Here is a 16,863-nt window from a genome sequence, read left to right as displayed (position 1 = left end):
ATACATTACAGCCTGTCAACAGTATTTTTCACCACCCTGTATAATTAATTTGCATACCTACCAAGATTCAGAAATGTAAAACAATGGAAGAAGTCTATTGTAAGATTTTACAAACCTAACGTAAGAACAAGCAGAACCATTTCATCTTTTAAATCATTCAGAGTGGTTACTGTATCGTAAACAAAGCTGAGACTGAAGGGTAGATGGATGGCCAAGATACTTGCTCCCTGAGTATCATGAATCACCCTGCTTTTCCTCTAAGCTCTCCAAATGCTTAACTTCTTTTTACTGTAAAGATGCTTGAAAGTGCAATAACTCTTCATAGCAATTAGCCTGTTGGAAGACTCATTAATGAAAGAGTGTGTTATTAAAAATATGCTCCTTCAACATTACCTATTAAGTCCTACTCTGTGGTAGGCATTGAAGACACAAAGACAAAAAGAACAGGTCCACATTTCTAAGGCATGTTTACATTCATTAGGATACAAAAATTAGGCAAATATTTAGCATACTATATAAAATAGGGACTTCCCAGGTGGTGTTAGTGGTAAGAGACCCTGACTGCCAATGCAGGAGACATGGATTTGATCCCTGGGTTGGGAAGATCCCCTAGAGGAAGGCATGGCAACCCACTCCAGTATTCTTGCTTGGAGAATCCCATGGACAGAGGAACCTGGTGGGTTACAGTCCATAGTATTGCAAAAAGTGGGACATGACTAGAGTGACTTAGCACAGCACATAACAATAGACGGGCTTCCTGGATGGCTCAGTGGTAAAGAATTTGCCTCCAAGGTAGGAGATGCAGGAGACACAGGTTTGACTCCTAGATCAGGAGGATTCCCTGGAGAAGGAAATAGTAACCCATTCCAGTATTCTGGCCTGGGAGATTCCATGGACAGAGGAGCCTGGTAGACTACAGTCCATGGGGTCACAAAGAATCAGACATGACTGAACTGACTGAGCCATAAAAATAGATATACTGGAGTTATATACAAATTACACAGAAGAATGTGCCTACATACATTGTCACAGAGAAGGTAGCAGTTACACTGGGGTCTTGATATATGAGTGGAAATTGGCCATAGAAGTTAATGAGGAGAAGATGTTACAGAAAGAAGGGATTTCACTCTCAAGGGCACAGAGGCAGGAACAAGCTTGCTGCCTTTGTTCAGAGAAAATTATATGGTTTGGGAATGCTGTGAGAAGCATGACTGTTAGGAGATATGGTTCTGGGGACTGGCAGGGGTCAGATGATGAGGGTTATGCGAAAGTGTTGTCATTTTATCAGGTAAATGAAGAACAGGACATGATTCAATGAAATCAGGAGCTGAGTAATGATCTGGTATGTATGTGAGAAAAATCCTCTCTGGATGTAGTAAAAATGATAGACTTGAAAAGGTGATGGTGCAGGAAAGGAGACCAATGAGGTGCCTGAGCAGTTGTCCAAGTGAGAAATGACGATGGTCTGAGATAGGAGAGAAAGAGTGCAGATGATGGAGAGGGTCAGGCAGCAGAAGTATGAGGAGCAGAATTGGCTACACTTGTTAACTGATTCAATGTCAGGGCTAAGTGAAGGAGAGAAATCTGATAAAGCTCTCACTTTTCTAAACCGAGTATCAGGTTAGGAAACATGGAGGAAACTGCCGGGTCAATGTGGATATGATGAGTTTGAAAACTCTGACATCTACAGACATATATGGGTCCAGAGATGCAGTCAGACACTCAGAGAGTGTGTAAAATTCATTACTTGTTATTCAACAAATATATAGTAGCATGTAAGATAAGAAAATATTAATAAGATCTAGCAATCTTATTAATCTAGAAACATCATCTAGATGCATCTAGACATTTCCAGAAAAAGCCTCTAGAAACATCATCACTGAAAAATCAAGCAGAATAAGAGATACCCTCAAAGAAGACTTAGAAAGCAGAGGAAGAAAACCAGTAGGGAGCCATGCATGAATAACAAAGGAATGGCGGATTTAGGAAACATGTGAATGATCAACAGTCTAAAATGCTAAAGAGAAATACCAAAGGACAGGCATAAAAGGAAGTCACTGAGCTGGGGACCAAGATGGGATTCAGTGACAGTGAAGGTGGAGTCAGCAGTAAATTGTGGATCTGGGGCAAATGAACATTGAGGCCATGGAGCATGGGCATGCAGAAGGCCTTTTATTTATTTATTTATTTATTTTGTTTTAACACAAAAAGTTTTATTGAATAAATACATGCACTGTCATGTAAAATTAGTTGAGCAAAAAGGGCATTTTACAATAAAAAACAAAAACAAAAAAAACCCTCTGCTGTGTTCCATCTGCAGGGGGTGGTCCAGCTAGAATGGCGTTAAAGCAACAACCGCGTACAAACAACCACTATTTGCATTTGGCTTCAGTTCCTGATAAAGGAGGGCTGACCCTTGACGAGGAATAAACTGTGGTGAACTTGGCTGTGAACTCGGCTTTTTAGAAACCAGCTAAACAAGGAAGAAGAAACACAAGACTGTGATTTGAAGAGGCCACTAAGCCAAGGTTAGAAGTAGGTAAGACTAGTAGTCAAGGTCAGATTCTCCTGAAAGGAGCTAATCTCATTTCCATCATACCTTGAGGGAAGTTCGCTGGTTAGAAAGACTCCTTCCAATGACTGTTAAATCTATGAGGATCTATGAGGTGGTCTGTACAAGTATAAAGGAGATTATGCCACTTTTTTAGAAATAAAAGTTACATTTTAATTGTGTCAAATGCTTTATGTAACCAAATGGAAGAAAATGTTTTTATCAGAAATACCCTGAGACATACACTGACCAAGGTTGGAAAGATGGAGAAGGGGCTGGGTTACTTGCAGGAAACATATTTATGTAAGTGCAAGGACGTTCTGAATTCCCTTCTGAGGATGATGTTCTCAGTTAGCTTCAGAATTTAGGGGCCAGACTGAAGCACAGAGATATAGAGGAGATGTGAGAGTTGAGAGTTTTATAGAGAAGAGAGCTAAAGGAAGTAGGAACCATTTAAGGAAGGCAGGCCATCAACTCTTGTCCTTCATTTTCCTTTTAAAATCTTAGTAATTTAAGAATTCACCACATGACTTCCTAATCTTTCAGTATAAATGCATAGAAGAAATAAAACCCTATTTAAGTTTGAGGCCTGACGAAAACAGAGATTTATTTACCAATTATCTAGATGTCTGTGGTATTTATATTAGTCTATTAAATTTCAGCAGAAAGTTGCACTGAGGGTTACATTTAGTATCTTCTTCATTGAGGACACATGCTTTCTGAAGTCTGTTTTCCTATAACTGGAAATTGATAAAATTTTTGAGAGATAAAAATTTTGAGAAGTTGTATAATTTAGAAACATGCAGTCTCATCTTTACTGGTCATCAAAATACTACTCAACAAGTAGACAGAAGACAGGAAATCACTTTGTATAAATTACAACTATTTTTTGGGGCTCCAAAATCACTGCAGATGGTGACTGCAGCCATGAAATTAAAAGACACCTACTGCTTGGAAGAAAAGTTATGACCAACCTAGCAGCATATTCAAAAGCAGAGACATTACTTTGCTGACTAAGGTCTGTCTAGTCAAGGCTATGGTTTTTCCCGTGGTCATGTATGGATGTGAGAGTTGGACTGTGAAGAAAGCTGAGTGCCGAATAATTGATGCTTTTGAACTGTGGTGTTGGAGAAGACTCTTGAGAGTCCCTTGGACTGCAAGGAGATCCAACTTGCTCATTCTTAAGGAGATCAACCCAGGGATTTCTTTGGAAGGAATGATGCTAAAGCTGAAACTCCAATACTTTGGCCACCTCATGTGAAGAGTTGACTCATTGGAAAAGACTTTGATGCTGGGAGGGATTGGGGGCAGGAGGAGAAGGGGACGACAGAGGATGAGATGGCTGGATGGCATCACTGACTCGATGGACGTGAGTCTGAGTGAACCCTGGGAGATGGTGATGGACAGGGAGGCCTGGCGTGCTGCAATTCATGGGGTCGCAAAGAGTCAGACACGACTGAGCGACTGAACTGAACTGAATTCCTACCATGATCTGTGGGAGAAGGGAATGGCAAACTACTTCAGTATTCTTGCCTTGAGAACCCCATGAACAGTATGAAAAGGCAAAAAGTTACAACACTGAAAAATGATGTCTTCAGGTTGGTCGCTGCCCAATATACTACTGAAGGTCAGTGGAGAAATAACTCCAGAAAGAATGAAGGGATGGAGCCAAAGCAAAAACAACACCCAGCTGTGGATGTGACTGGTGATGGAAGCAAGGTCCGATGCTATAAGAGCAATATTGCATAGAAACCTGGAATGTTAGGTCCATGAATCAAGGCAAATTGGAAGTGGTCAAACAAGAGATGGCAAGACGGAACATCGACATTATAGGAATCAGCGAACTAAAATGGACTGGAATGGATTAATTTAACTCAGATGACCATTATATCTACTACTGTGGGCAAGAATCCCTTAGCAGAAATGGAGTAGCCATCATAGCCAACAAAAGAGTCCAAAATGCAGTACTTGGATGCAATCTCAAAAACGACAGGATGATCTCTGTTCGTTTCCAAGCCAAACCATTCAATATCACAGTAATGCAAGTATAGGCCCTGACCAGTAATGCTGAAGAAGCTCAAGTTGATGGTTTTATGAAGACCTACAAGACCTTCTGGAATTAATACCCAGGAAAAGATGTGTTTTTCATCATAGGGGACTGGAATGAAAATTAGGAAGTCAAGAGAAACCTGGAGTAACAGGCAAATGTGGCCTTGGAGTACAGAATGAAGCAGGGCAAAGGCTAACAGAGTTTTGCCAAGAGAACACACTGGTCATAGCAAACACTCTCTTCCAACAACACAAGAGAAGACTCTACACATGGACATCCATCACCAGATGGTGAATACCAAAATCAGATTGATTATATTCTTTGCAGCCAAAGATGGAGAAGCTCTATACAGTCAGCAAAAATAAGACCAGGAGCTGACTGTGGCTCAGATCATGAACTCCTTATTGCCAAATTCAGATTTAAATTGAAGAAAGTAAGGAAAACCACTAGACCATTCAGGTATGACCTAAATCAAATCCCTTATGATTATATAGTGGAAGTGACAAATAGATTCAAGGGCTTAGATCCGATAGACAGAGTGTCTAAACAACTATGTGCAGAGGTTTGTGACATTGTATAGGAGGCAGTGATCAAGACTATTATCAAGAAAAAGAAATGCAAAAAGGCAAAATGGTTGTCTGAGGAGGGCTTACAAATAGCTATGAAAAGAAGAAAAGCAAAAGGCAAAGGAGAAAAGGAAAGATATACCCATCTGAATGCAGAGTTCCAAAGAATAGCAAGGAGAGATTAGAAAGCCTTCTGCAGTGATCAGTGCAAAGAAATAGAGGAAAACAATAGAATGGGAAAGACTAGAGATCTCTTCAAGAAAATTAGAGATATCAAGGGAATATTTCATGCAAAGATAGGTGCAATAAAGGACAGAAATGGTATGGACCTAACAGAAGCAGAGGATATTAAGAAGAGGTGGCAAGAAAACACAGAAGAACTACACAAAAAAGATTTTCATGACCCAGATAACCATGATGGTGTGATCAGTCACCTAGTGCCAGACATCCTGGAATGTGAAGTCAAGTGGGCCTTAGGAAGCAACACAAGAAAAAAGCTAGTGGGGGTGATGGAATTCAGGTTGAGCTATTTCAAATCCTGAAAGATGATGCTGTGAAAGTGCTGCACTCTATATGCCAGCAAATTTGGAAAACTCAGCAGTGGCTACAGGACTGGAAAAGGTCAGTTTTCATTCCAGTCCCAAAGAAAGGCAATGCCAAAGAGTGCTCAAACTATAACACAATTACACTCATCTTACACACTAGCAAAGTAATGCTCAAAATTCTCCAAGCCAGTCTTCAACAGTACGTGAACTGTGAACTTCCAGATGTTCAAGCTGGATTTAGAAAAGGCAGAGAAACCAGAGATCAAATTGCCAATATCCGCTGGATCATCGAAAAAGAAAGAGAGTTCCAGAAAAACATCTATGTCTGCTTTATTGACTATGCCAAAGCCTTTGACTGTGTGGATTGCAACATTCTTCAAGAGATGGGAATACCAGACCGCCTGACCTGCCTCCTGAAAAATATGTATGCAGGTCAAGAAGCAACAGGTAGAACTGGACATGGAACAACAGACTGGTTCCAAATCAGGAAAGGAGTATGTCAAGGCTGTATATTTTCACCCTGTTTATTTCACTTATATGCAGAGTACATCATGTGGCATGCCAGGATGGATGAACCACAAGGGAATCAAGATTGCTTGAAGAAATATCAATAACCACAGACACACAGAAGACACCACCCTTATGACAGAAAGTGAAGAAGAACTAAAGAGCCTCTTGATGAAAGTGAAAGAGGAGAGTGAAGAAGTCGTCTTAAAACTCACCATCCATAAAAGTAAAATCATCTGGTCCCATCACTTCATGGAAAATAGATGGGGAAACAGTGGAAATCGTGACAGACTTTATTTTGGGGTGCCCCCAAATCACTGCAGATGATGATTGCAGCCACAAAATTAAAAGACAGTTGCTCCTTGGAAGAAAAGTTATGACCAACCCAGACAGCATTTAAAAAGCAGAGACATTACTTTGCCAACAAAGCTATGTCTAGTCAAAGCTATGGTTTTTTCAGTAGTCATGTATGGATATGAGAGTTGGACTATAAAGAAAACTGAGCGAGGAAAAATTGATTCTTTTGAACTGTGATGTTGGAGAAGACTCTTGAGAGTCCCTTGGCAGCAAGGAGATCCAACCAATTCATCCTAAAGGAAATCAGTCCTGAATATTTATTGGAAGGACTGATACAGAAGCTGAAACTCCAATACTTTGGCCACCTGCTTTGTAGAACTGACTCATTTGAAAAGACCCTGATGCTGGGAAAAATTGAAGGCAGGAGGAGAAGGGGACAACAGAGGATGAGATGGTTTGATGGCAACACTGATTCAATGGACATGAGTTTGAATAAGCTCTGGGAGTTGGTGATGGACAGGGAATCCTGATGTGCTGCAGTCCATGGGACTACAAAGAGTCGGACATGACTGAATGACTGAACTGAACTGAGTACAGTCTACTCAGTCTACAACCTACTGTCTAGTGACTTAGACAGCAAGGAATATCCCTGCAATGTAGGAAAACTAGGTTTAAGCTCTGGGTTGGGAAATTCCCTGGAGAAGGGAATGACTACCCACTCCAGTATTCTTGCCTGGAGAATTCCATGGAAAGAGGAGCCTGTCATGCTACAGTCCATGGGGTTGCAAACAGTCAGACATGACACAGTGACTAAGCTCAGTATAGGAATAGAATACTCCACAATCAATGCCATGATCAGAACAGATACTTGGGAAGTTTGAGCTTATTGGTCTCTTGTGGAAGATGCCATCAGTAGCAACAAAACGGATAAAAATCGTCTTATGAATTTCACACACTGAGACAAATCAGACCAAATCCAGAGTGTTACTGAAAGGGTGTTGGATGAGACAAGAAAGAGGCAGGGTAGTTCTCCAGACTAGAATCAATAGCCAGGACCAAGAGAAAGATGATTTCACTTACAAATAGTTTCATTCATGGGCCTCGGGGTATGTTTAGAAAAAAGATCACATGCTGTAGTCATACAACTCTGCCTCTGTCTGAGCAGCCTGGTTTGACAGATGGCTTTTACACCAGGAAGCCTAGCAACTTCTGATTCTGTCAACCTGGAAAGTGAAAACCTAGGAATGTGGGACTTCAGTGACAATTCCCCACGTCTCATCCCATCAAACCAACAAGAACATACACTAGAACACTACCCAGTGCCAAAACGATGAAGATTTCAAGAGCTTGTTTTCCACTTTCCTTGTGTTTCATTAGTGTGGTGCTAAATGGAGCTTTGAAGGCGTCTAGAAAGCCTGCTGTGAACTACAAGTGCCACTTGTTACATGAAAAAAAGGCACTAAGCCTGCAAGTTGCAGTCATTTAAATGAGTCATTGAAAACATCACTGAAAAGCCATCAGTGAGTCCTTTGAAAGAACAAAAACTGCTGGCAAGAAAGGACAGATCCTCTCAAGAAAAGATCCACACAAATTCAGAAAGAGTTAAGCAGATATTCAAGAGACCTAATATGTCAGCATTTTCTGGGCTTCTATCATCTCATGTACTTTCAAAGTCTGACCTGGGAAATCTGGAAAACCACCAGCACTGTCTTAGTTGTAAACAATCTATCTGCAGTGCAGGAGACACAAAAGTCATAGGTTTGATCTCTGGGTCGGAAAGATCTCCTGGAGGAGGACATGATAACCTACTCCAGTATTCTTGCCTGGGAAGTTCCAGGGACAGGAGCATAGTGGGCTACAGTTCACAGGAGCATAAAGAGTCAGACATGACTGAAGAGACAGCATGCACACATACACTGAGAAGGACTGCAGTGTTGCTGAGGATCTGCTCTTCTCCACGCTCTAAGCCATGTGCTTTGCCGACGAATTTTACCCCACTTTTTCTGCCCAATAATTTAGTAAAATGGATTCTTTTTCTATCGCTACAATAACAAGTTATCACAAATATAGCAGCTTAAAAATCAGCACCCCTCTATTAACTCTTGGTTCTATACATCAGAAGTCTGGACATGGCTGGGCTTCCTTCATAGCTCAGTTAGTAAAGAATCCACGTGCAATGCAGGAGACCCAGTGTTGATTCCTGGGTTGGGAAGATCCTCTGGAGAAGGGATAGGCTACCCACTGCAGTATTCTTGGTCTTCCTTTGTGGTTCAGCTGGTAAAGAATCTGCCTTCAATGCAGAAGACCTGGGTTTGATCCCTGGGTTGGGAAGATTCCCTGGAGAAGGGAAAGGCTACCCACTCCAGTCTTCTGGCCTGGAGAATTCCATGGACTGTATAGTCCATGGGGTCACAAAGAGTCGGACATGACTGAGTGACTTTCACTTTCACTGGGCATGGCCAGAACCCAGAAGGCTGGGATCTCTGCTCAGGGTCCCACTGGCTGAAACTGAGGTGGCAGCCAGGCTACATTTTTGGAGATTCTAGAAGGAACTCTACTTCTAAGCTGAGTATTGTTGTTGGTGGAATTCAGATCCTGTAGTTATAGAACTGAAGTCCCTGTTTCCGTGCTGGCTTTTAGCCAGAGACTACGCTCAGTTGTTAGAGACCACCAGCATTCCTTGACTTTAAAGACCCTGATGCTGGGAAAGATTGAGGGCAGGAGGAGAAGAGGATGACAGAGGTTGAGATGATTGGATGGCATCACTGACTCAATGGATATGAGTTTGAGCAAACTCTGGGAGATGGTGAAGGACAGGGAAGCTTGGCATGCTGCAGTCCATGGGATCGCAAAGACTCAGAAATGACTAGGTGACTGAACTATAACAAACAACAACACATTCCTTGCCACATGGCCCCCTTAATCTTAAGGCCACCAATGATATGAGAGTTCCAGGGAATATCCAAGGTGAGTATACCAGGGAGTGGAGAATCCTGGATAAATATCTTCAACAAGATTCTATTCACCGCCTAAGACTAATATTGCTATTCCCATTGTACAGATGAGAAAACTGTGTCTGTGAGAGACAGTGTATTACATGTTGGCAGCACTGATATGAAACCAATGTCTGTTTCCCTCTGAAGCCCGTTATTTTTCTAATATTTCATGCTGAGTCAGAAAAGGCACAGTCTGATTTTTATAAATGTCTTGTAAGGATTAGAAATCTGGACTAGTCACTGAGAAAAAGCAAAACCAAGTTTATGGCTGGCTCTGACTGGGGCTTATTCAAGTTCCCAAACTGGAATTCTGACCTGGGAAATTTGTAAATTCCCCAACATAAAAAGTCCATTGTTTGTCCTCTCTCCTCAAATGCCTATAGGTTGCCCGCAAAGCTGTACATTGGTACAAAATCAGATACAGGCATCTTTAAATTGTTAGCACTGAACAATGAAAGAACAGCAAATATTTTTTGTAGGACAAAAACACACTATTAAAATGTGCTAAACTGTTTCTTCCAGAGTTAAACAACTAATTACACAGATGATGCTCACGTGGCTGTCATGCCAGATTTTCTGTTTTCCAGAAAATATTCCTGTAAATCAGTGCTGAGAAACATGTGTGCAAGTCGAGAAGCAACAGTTAGAACCAGACACAAGAGTTTGAGCAAGCTTCGGGAGATGGTGCAGGACAGGGGGGTTACAAAGAGTTGGACACAACTGAGCAAGTGAACAACAACAACAACAAATCAGTGCTTGCCTCATGGCGTAAACAGAGGGAAATAGGCTGAGCTAGAGAATTGGAAACAAAATTGGTTGTAAGTAACATGAAGGAAGAGCTCCCCGTGTGGCGATAGTGGTAAAGAACCTGCCTGCCAATGCAGGAGCCATAACAGACACAGGTTCAATCCCTGGGTTGGGAAGATGCCCTGGAAGAGGGCATGGCATCCCATTCCAGTGTTCTTGCCTGGAGAATCCCATGGACAGAGGAGTCCCATGTAAGCCCCATGGGCTTACAGTCCATGGGGTTGCAGAGTCGAACACAACTGAAGTGACTGAGCACATACAAAGAACAAGAAAGAAAGGACCATTTCTATTTTGCTCACTGCTGGATTTCCCTACAACCAAGTAAACACTCAAAGAATTGGCAGAATAAATAAAGAAAAGAAAAGCAACATTGCTGAAGACTGTCATCTACTTTGGTAATCTTGAAAGAGGGATTTGCATTTTTTGTTTTTTTAAGGCAGTGACTCTATAATGAACTTAGACTTCCTTTGGTTCTGGCTCAACCTCACAGTTCAAGTTTTTGAGGACACGTTGTGATTCCAAATGTTTCTCCATGTATTCCAAATTTTGATTCATAGACATGACTCTAACAAATCTATCTAGAAGGTAATATCAGAAACTAGGAGAACCATCCTAATTCTTGTCTTCTGAAGATAATCATGAGTTAATATAATAAACTGAGGGTTGATAATTACTTGAAAGAAGAGTTTAAAACAAAAGAAAGTTAAGAACACTTAGTTTTGGAGGTGTGTGAGAAATGGTGAAGAGGGTTAAAAAGGACAGACTTCCAGTAATTCCTGGGGATGGAGTGTACAGCATGGTGACTACATTTAATAATACTGTATTGCATACTTAAAAGCTGCTAAGAGAATAAATTCTGAAAGTTCTCATCACCAAAAGCTAGGTAATATGTATGGTGATGGATGCTAACTAAATTTATCATGATGATCATTATGCAACATATCCAAATATTCAATCATTATGTTGTACAGATGAAACTAACATAACGCGTGCATGCTCAGTCGCTTCAGTTGTATCTGATTCTTTGTGACCTTATGGACTGTAGGCCACCAGGTTCCTCTGTGCATGGAATTCTCCAGGTAAGAATACTGGAATAGGTGGCCATTCCCTCCTCCAAAGAATCTTCCCAACCCAGGGATCGAACCCAGGTCTCTTAACATCTCCTGCATTGGCAGTCCGATTCTTTTCCACTAGCTCCATCTGGGAAGCACCAACTAACATAATGGTATACCTTAATGATACTTCAAAAAAAGAATACTTATGTTTTTTAATGGAATTTAAAATATAGAAATACTTGACTTAATAAAAATGTTTTATTCATTATACTAAACATATTAATGACATGCTATTATGAAGAGTTTATTACAACTAGAGAATATTTCTCTGTTTATTTGGGTCATTGTGTAAAAGTCTTAAGCCTAACATATAAGGTATGTGTGTATGGCTTTTCTTTTCCTGTCTTACATAGTTATTAATTTATTCGATTTTACTGGAGTGTAGTTGATTTACCATGTTGTGTTAATTTCAGGTGTACAGTAAAGTGAGTCAGTGATGCACATACATATATTCATTCTTTTTTGGATTCTTTTCTCATGTAAGTTATCACAGAATATTGAGTAGAGTTCCCTGTGCTATATAGAGGTCCTTGTTGGTTATCTATCATACATATAGTAGTGTGTATATGTTCATCCCAAACTCATGTTATCCCTCCCCCCACATATACTTCCCCTTCATTAACCATAGTTTGTTTCTGATGTCTTTAAGTCTGTTTCTGTTTGTAAACTGTATGTCAATAAAAATGAAAAGACAGACAAATTCTTAGAAAGGTACAACCTTCCAAGATTGAAACAGGAAGAAATAGAAAATATGAACAGACAAATAACAGGTACTGAAATTGAAACAGTGATTTGAAAACTTCCAACTAACAGAAGTCCAGGTCCAGATGGCTTTACAGGTGAATTCTCTCAAACATTTAGAGAAGACTTAACACCTATCTTTCTAAAATTTTCCCCAAAAAATTTCAGAAGAAGGAACACTCCCACGGTCATTCTGTGAGGATACTATCACTCTGTTGCCAAAACCAGAAGAAGATATCACAAAAAAAGGAAATTACAGACCAAGATGAGGGGTTCCCTAATGGCTCAGATGGTAAAGAGTCTGTGTGCAGTGCAAGAGACGGGGGTTCAAGCCCTGGATCAGGAAGATCCCCTGGAGAAGGGAATGGCTCCCCACTCCAGTATTCTTGCTTGGAGAATTCCATGGACAGAGGAGCCTGGCAGGCTATAATCCATGGGGTCACAAAGAGTTGGACATAACTGAGTGACTAACATTTTTATCACTGATGAACATGGATGCAAAATTCTCTGGAAAACACTAGCAAACTGAATCCAACAAAACATTAAAAGGATCATACAGCATGATCAAGTGGGACTTATCCAAGGAATACGAGGATTCTTCAATACCTGCAAATCAGTGCGAGACAGCACATTAACAAACTGAAAAATAAAAACCATATGATCATCTCAATAGATGCAAAAAAAGTTTTTGATAAAATTCAACACCCATTAATAATAAAATCCCTTCAGAAAGTGAGCAAAGAGGGAACCAACCTCTGTATTTCTCCTATTTATTTTTAATATATGTGCTATGGGAAGATCCCCTGCAGAAGGGAATGGCAACCCACTCCAGTATTCTTGCCTGGAGAATCCCATGGACAGAGGAGCCTGGCGGGCTACAGTTCACAAGGTCACAAAGAGTCAGACGCCCCCGAAGAAACAGCATCCATGCACAGGAAACCAAAATTTCGTGTTATTCTAGCCATTGATAAGTCAATTCAGTTCAGTTCAGTTAATAAGTATAAGTACACATTAAAAATCATATGAATTTACATTTGTATAGCATTTTCTTTTTACCATGCACAGTTATGGGCATTAGCCAACTGTATGGTCATAAGACTGTGAGGGGGCAGGGTATGATTAGTTTTCGGTGCTTCATCATCATTTTAAAGGTGAAGAAACAGTCTCATTAGATCACTGTCTCAAAGTCAATGTTTGCTTGTAGATTCTAAGCACAGTCTCTTTTGCCTGCACCACAGAGCATCTCTGCGAATGACTCTGTTAAGAAATGAAATACGTGTGGACCTGAACAATGGGAATGGACAGTGTGAGTTTGCACAGTTACTGCTCTTTCCTGCATACTACAGATGTAGTTGTCAGGTCTCTCATCCTTTCTAGTTAGCTGCTTTTACTTCATCTAATCTTTCCTCAAACTCAGCAGGTATTACACTGAAGCAATAGAAAGAGCAATTAAAATATCTATTGCATATTTATGGTCAATTTATCTTCTCTACTGTGTACATTTTGAAATGTGTCATTATGAAAGATCTTAAAATAGAATTGCAAATATATATTTTCAGTATGACACAATTACAGTTTTTAAAAGCTAAATTATACTTTTCCTGGTATGTGATTTTTTTGTTTGTGTTCATCATTAAACTATTTCTCTCCTACCCTGAAAGCTGTTTTGCTACAAGGCCATTTCCTTTTTACTTTCATCCTCAGGGAAGTCATAATCCTTGACTTAAATAGAAGCTGGTTACCATGGAAATCATTCTAATGCCCCAGAATCAATATTTTGATTTTGCTGACATTTAATGTAAAAAGAAAAGACAAACTAAGATTTATAAAAGTCACTCTTCATCTTTGTTATAATTCTGAAAGCTAGAAAAATTGTAAAGAAAACATATGCTCCATAATGAAGTCCAGTTAACTCACAATTATAAAGAATTGAGGATTCATAAAAGAACAATCTACATAGTTATATAATTTTGGCTTTGAGTACACACATATGAATGCATGCATTTGGACTCAAGATTTTTCTCCCATCTTTGAACTGAGCTCTGATTCTCTCCTGTTATTGAAGTCATACCTTGGTAAAAGAGATTTGAATATATCCAGTTCTGCAGTTGCCTTTTGATTAAGTGCTCCAAAGAGAAGCTGAAATTTGCATTGAAAAATCACTGTTCTATAAAAGTTGACCATTTCTGCACTGAATCTTAATAGTCCTTCTGGTCCATTGACCATCCTCAAAGAAGCACTACAGCTGAAGGCTCTTTAACCACCCTAGAAGTCCTTTTGAGGAGAGACGTTGAACTTGAGCTTAGTGTTTAATAAGCCTTACCAACCATAAGGTAGTTTTCCAAGTCTGAGATAAGCCTTTGCTACTGCTTTAATTTACTCACCGTCTTCTCTTTTGCCTCAGAAGTAATAAAGATAACAGACTTCCTGTCTTCTCTTGGATAACGAGCTCTTTAGAGCCTTAGTTCTTAAGATGGTGAAGGGATCTGAGAGACTTATGAGTTTCTCTATCTCAGGATTTAGCTACCTGAAGCATCTCAAATGAATGATAATCGGTTCTGTCTTTAAGACAATTGAATCACCACTCAAATGTTTCTTCTGTGGGACAATCATAATTTTCCACACCACCATTCTGAAGACCCCAAGCTCCCCTCCCCAGGGAGGAGATTATTTTGAGATGTGTATGTTACGCTGCTTCCATGGGTGTTTCCAGCAGCATTACCTAGCCTGATACACCCTTTACTGGCTGCTCACCTTGTCTGATTCCTTTTCGCCTCCCCTTCCAATGGTTCTTTTATCCCCCTTTTTTTCTTGAATCATTTTAGATTACATTCAGGCCCTCATCATTCAGAGACCATTGTTCTAAATCATAATCTGCTTTTGAAAACAATGCAATGTAATTGATTATGCAGTTTTCTGGCAGTACAAGTAAGAAGAGGTGACTTCTGGAAATAACCTCATAGACTATAAAGAGAAACGAAAGGCAGGGAAACTTGAGAGCAATATTTAAAATTTACAAAACGCAGATCTCTGGAGCCTTTTAGTTTATTAACAAGTAAATTAAACACTATCCCCAAAACATCAGTGTGTTACAAGTTGATGTCATACTGATGACCTTGAATCATGAGAAAAAAAGACTCTGAATTCAAATCTGTTTCAAGGTAGAGGAACAAAAGAGTTACACAAACAAATAGACACCCCCTCACACACACACACACACACACACACACACACACACACACCTTCACTGCAGTGTGACTGATTACAGCAGAACAGTCTGGAACCAATCTGGTGTGTTGAGTATTAGTCACTCAGTCCTGTCTGACTCTGAGGCCCCATGGGCTGTAGCCTGCCAGGCTCCTATGTCCATGGAATTCTTCAGGCAAGAATACTGGAGTGGGTTTTCATTCCCTTCTCCAGGGGATCTTTCTGACCCAGGGATTGAACCCGGGTCTCCTGCATTGCAGGCAGATTCTTTACCATCTGAGCCACCAGGGAGGCCCCACTAAGACTTCATCAAAGAGATAACAATTGCATAAAGAACCATGATGTACATGCCCTTCCCTAAAAATGGCGTTTCCCAACAAACTGAATGACATGGGAAATAACTACAAGAAAAGAAGTGAAAATATAAAGCACAAAACTATGCACTGAGATTTCAATTTTGTAAATATGCGCAGATGCATATTATTCACATATATAATCTCACACACATACCCGTAATTGTGATGTATTTCTGACTGTATATGAAGCAGAAGAAACTGAGCCTAAGTGGAGATTTTCCCTGAAGAAAGTATGGATTAGCTCAATCTCCAGGCATTTGTTTGTATTCTTCAATATTCTCTGAAGCTTTTGCTTTTTGGCTAAATATGCCCTTGGACACTGATACAGGTGAAAGGAGAGATGAAGATATTAGAAGAGATGGAATATGCTTCATGGGTAAGCATGCTGTAGGCTAGGTTTACGTTTCTGTGGGAGGATTAGACCACAAGATGAGGAGCTTTTGTGAAGGACTGGAGAGCCTAAGTGACAAAGAAACCTGCCCGGTTAAGGAAAGGACCAGCTGGTGTCCACTCTTTGTTGCAAGCTACTGGGAAACTTGGAATACCAGGTGCTCACATGAGCCCCTGGGGAAGAATGTCAGGGACAGACAGGGTAAGAGAAAGACCATGGGCCCTGGAGGAGACATGCTCTCAAGCCAGTCACTGTCAGCACTGGATGCCCTGAAGCATCTTCCACAACTGACACACAAGGATCTGAAGACACCTGTATCAAAACTCACTTGGGACTACTCGCCCTCCAAGGGAATCTCGGGAAAATTTCAGGAAAGCTGAAACTGGTTTATTCAAGCAAGGCTAAAGTACCAGTGAGATCTGGGGTTAATCTGACCTAATTTATAATTATAGACCAACAAAAAGTCTAAGATATGTTTGATTTATGTACTTCATGGCTGAGAAAAAAATGTAGATGTGGTAAAAACAGGAGACAGGGATTGAAGTAGAGGCTACAAATGTACACACATACTTGCATAAATTCAAATTCACTGGAAGTACACCAAAATAATTAAGAAATGATTATTTCTAAAGATAATTACGATTTTTCTTTTTCATATGTTCTGGCATTATAAAGCCCCCCGTTACGATTTCGTGATGCATGCAATTGTGCTAAGTTGCTCAGTCATGTCCCAT

The 16,863-nt window shown here is 40.3% G+C and overlaps 1 protein-coding gene across 1 annotated transcript in view; it reads right to left on the bottom strand.

The window, feature by feature from the left end:
- NYAP2 (neuronal tyrosine-phosphorylated phosphoinositide-3-kinase adaptor 2) overlaps window positions 1–16,863 on the bottom strand; it is a 301,436-nt gene that overhangs the window by 159,801 nt on the left and 124,772 nt on the right. The window lies entirely within an intron of this gene.

This window comes from Ovis canadensis, chromosome 2 (assembly GCF_042477335.2).
Source record: "Ovis canadensis isolate MfBH-ARS-UI-01 breed Bighorn chromosome 2, ARS-UI_OviCan_v2, whole genome shotgun sequence".
In the NCBI taxonomy this organism is placed as follows: domain Eukaryota; kingdom Metazoa; phylum Chordata; class Mammalia; order Artiodactyla; family Bovidae; genus Ovis; species Ovis canadensis.
This window is presented reverse-complemented; position numbering and strand designations above follow the sequence as displayed.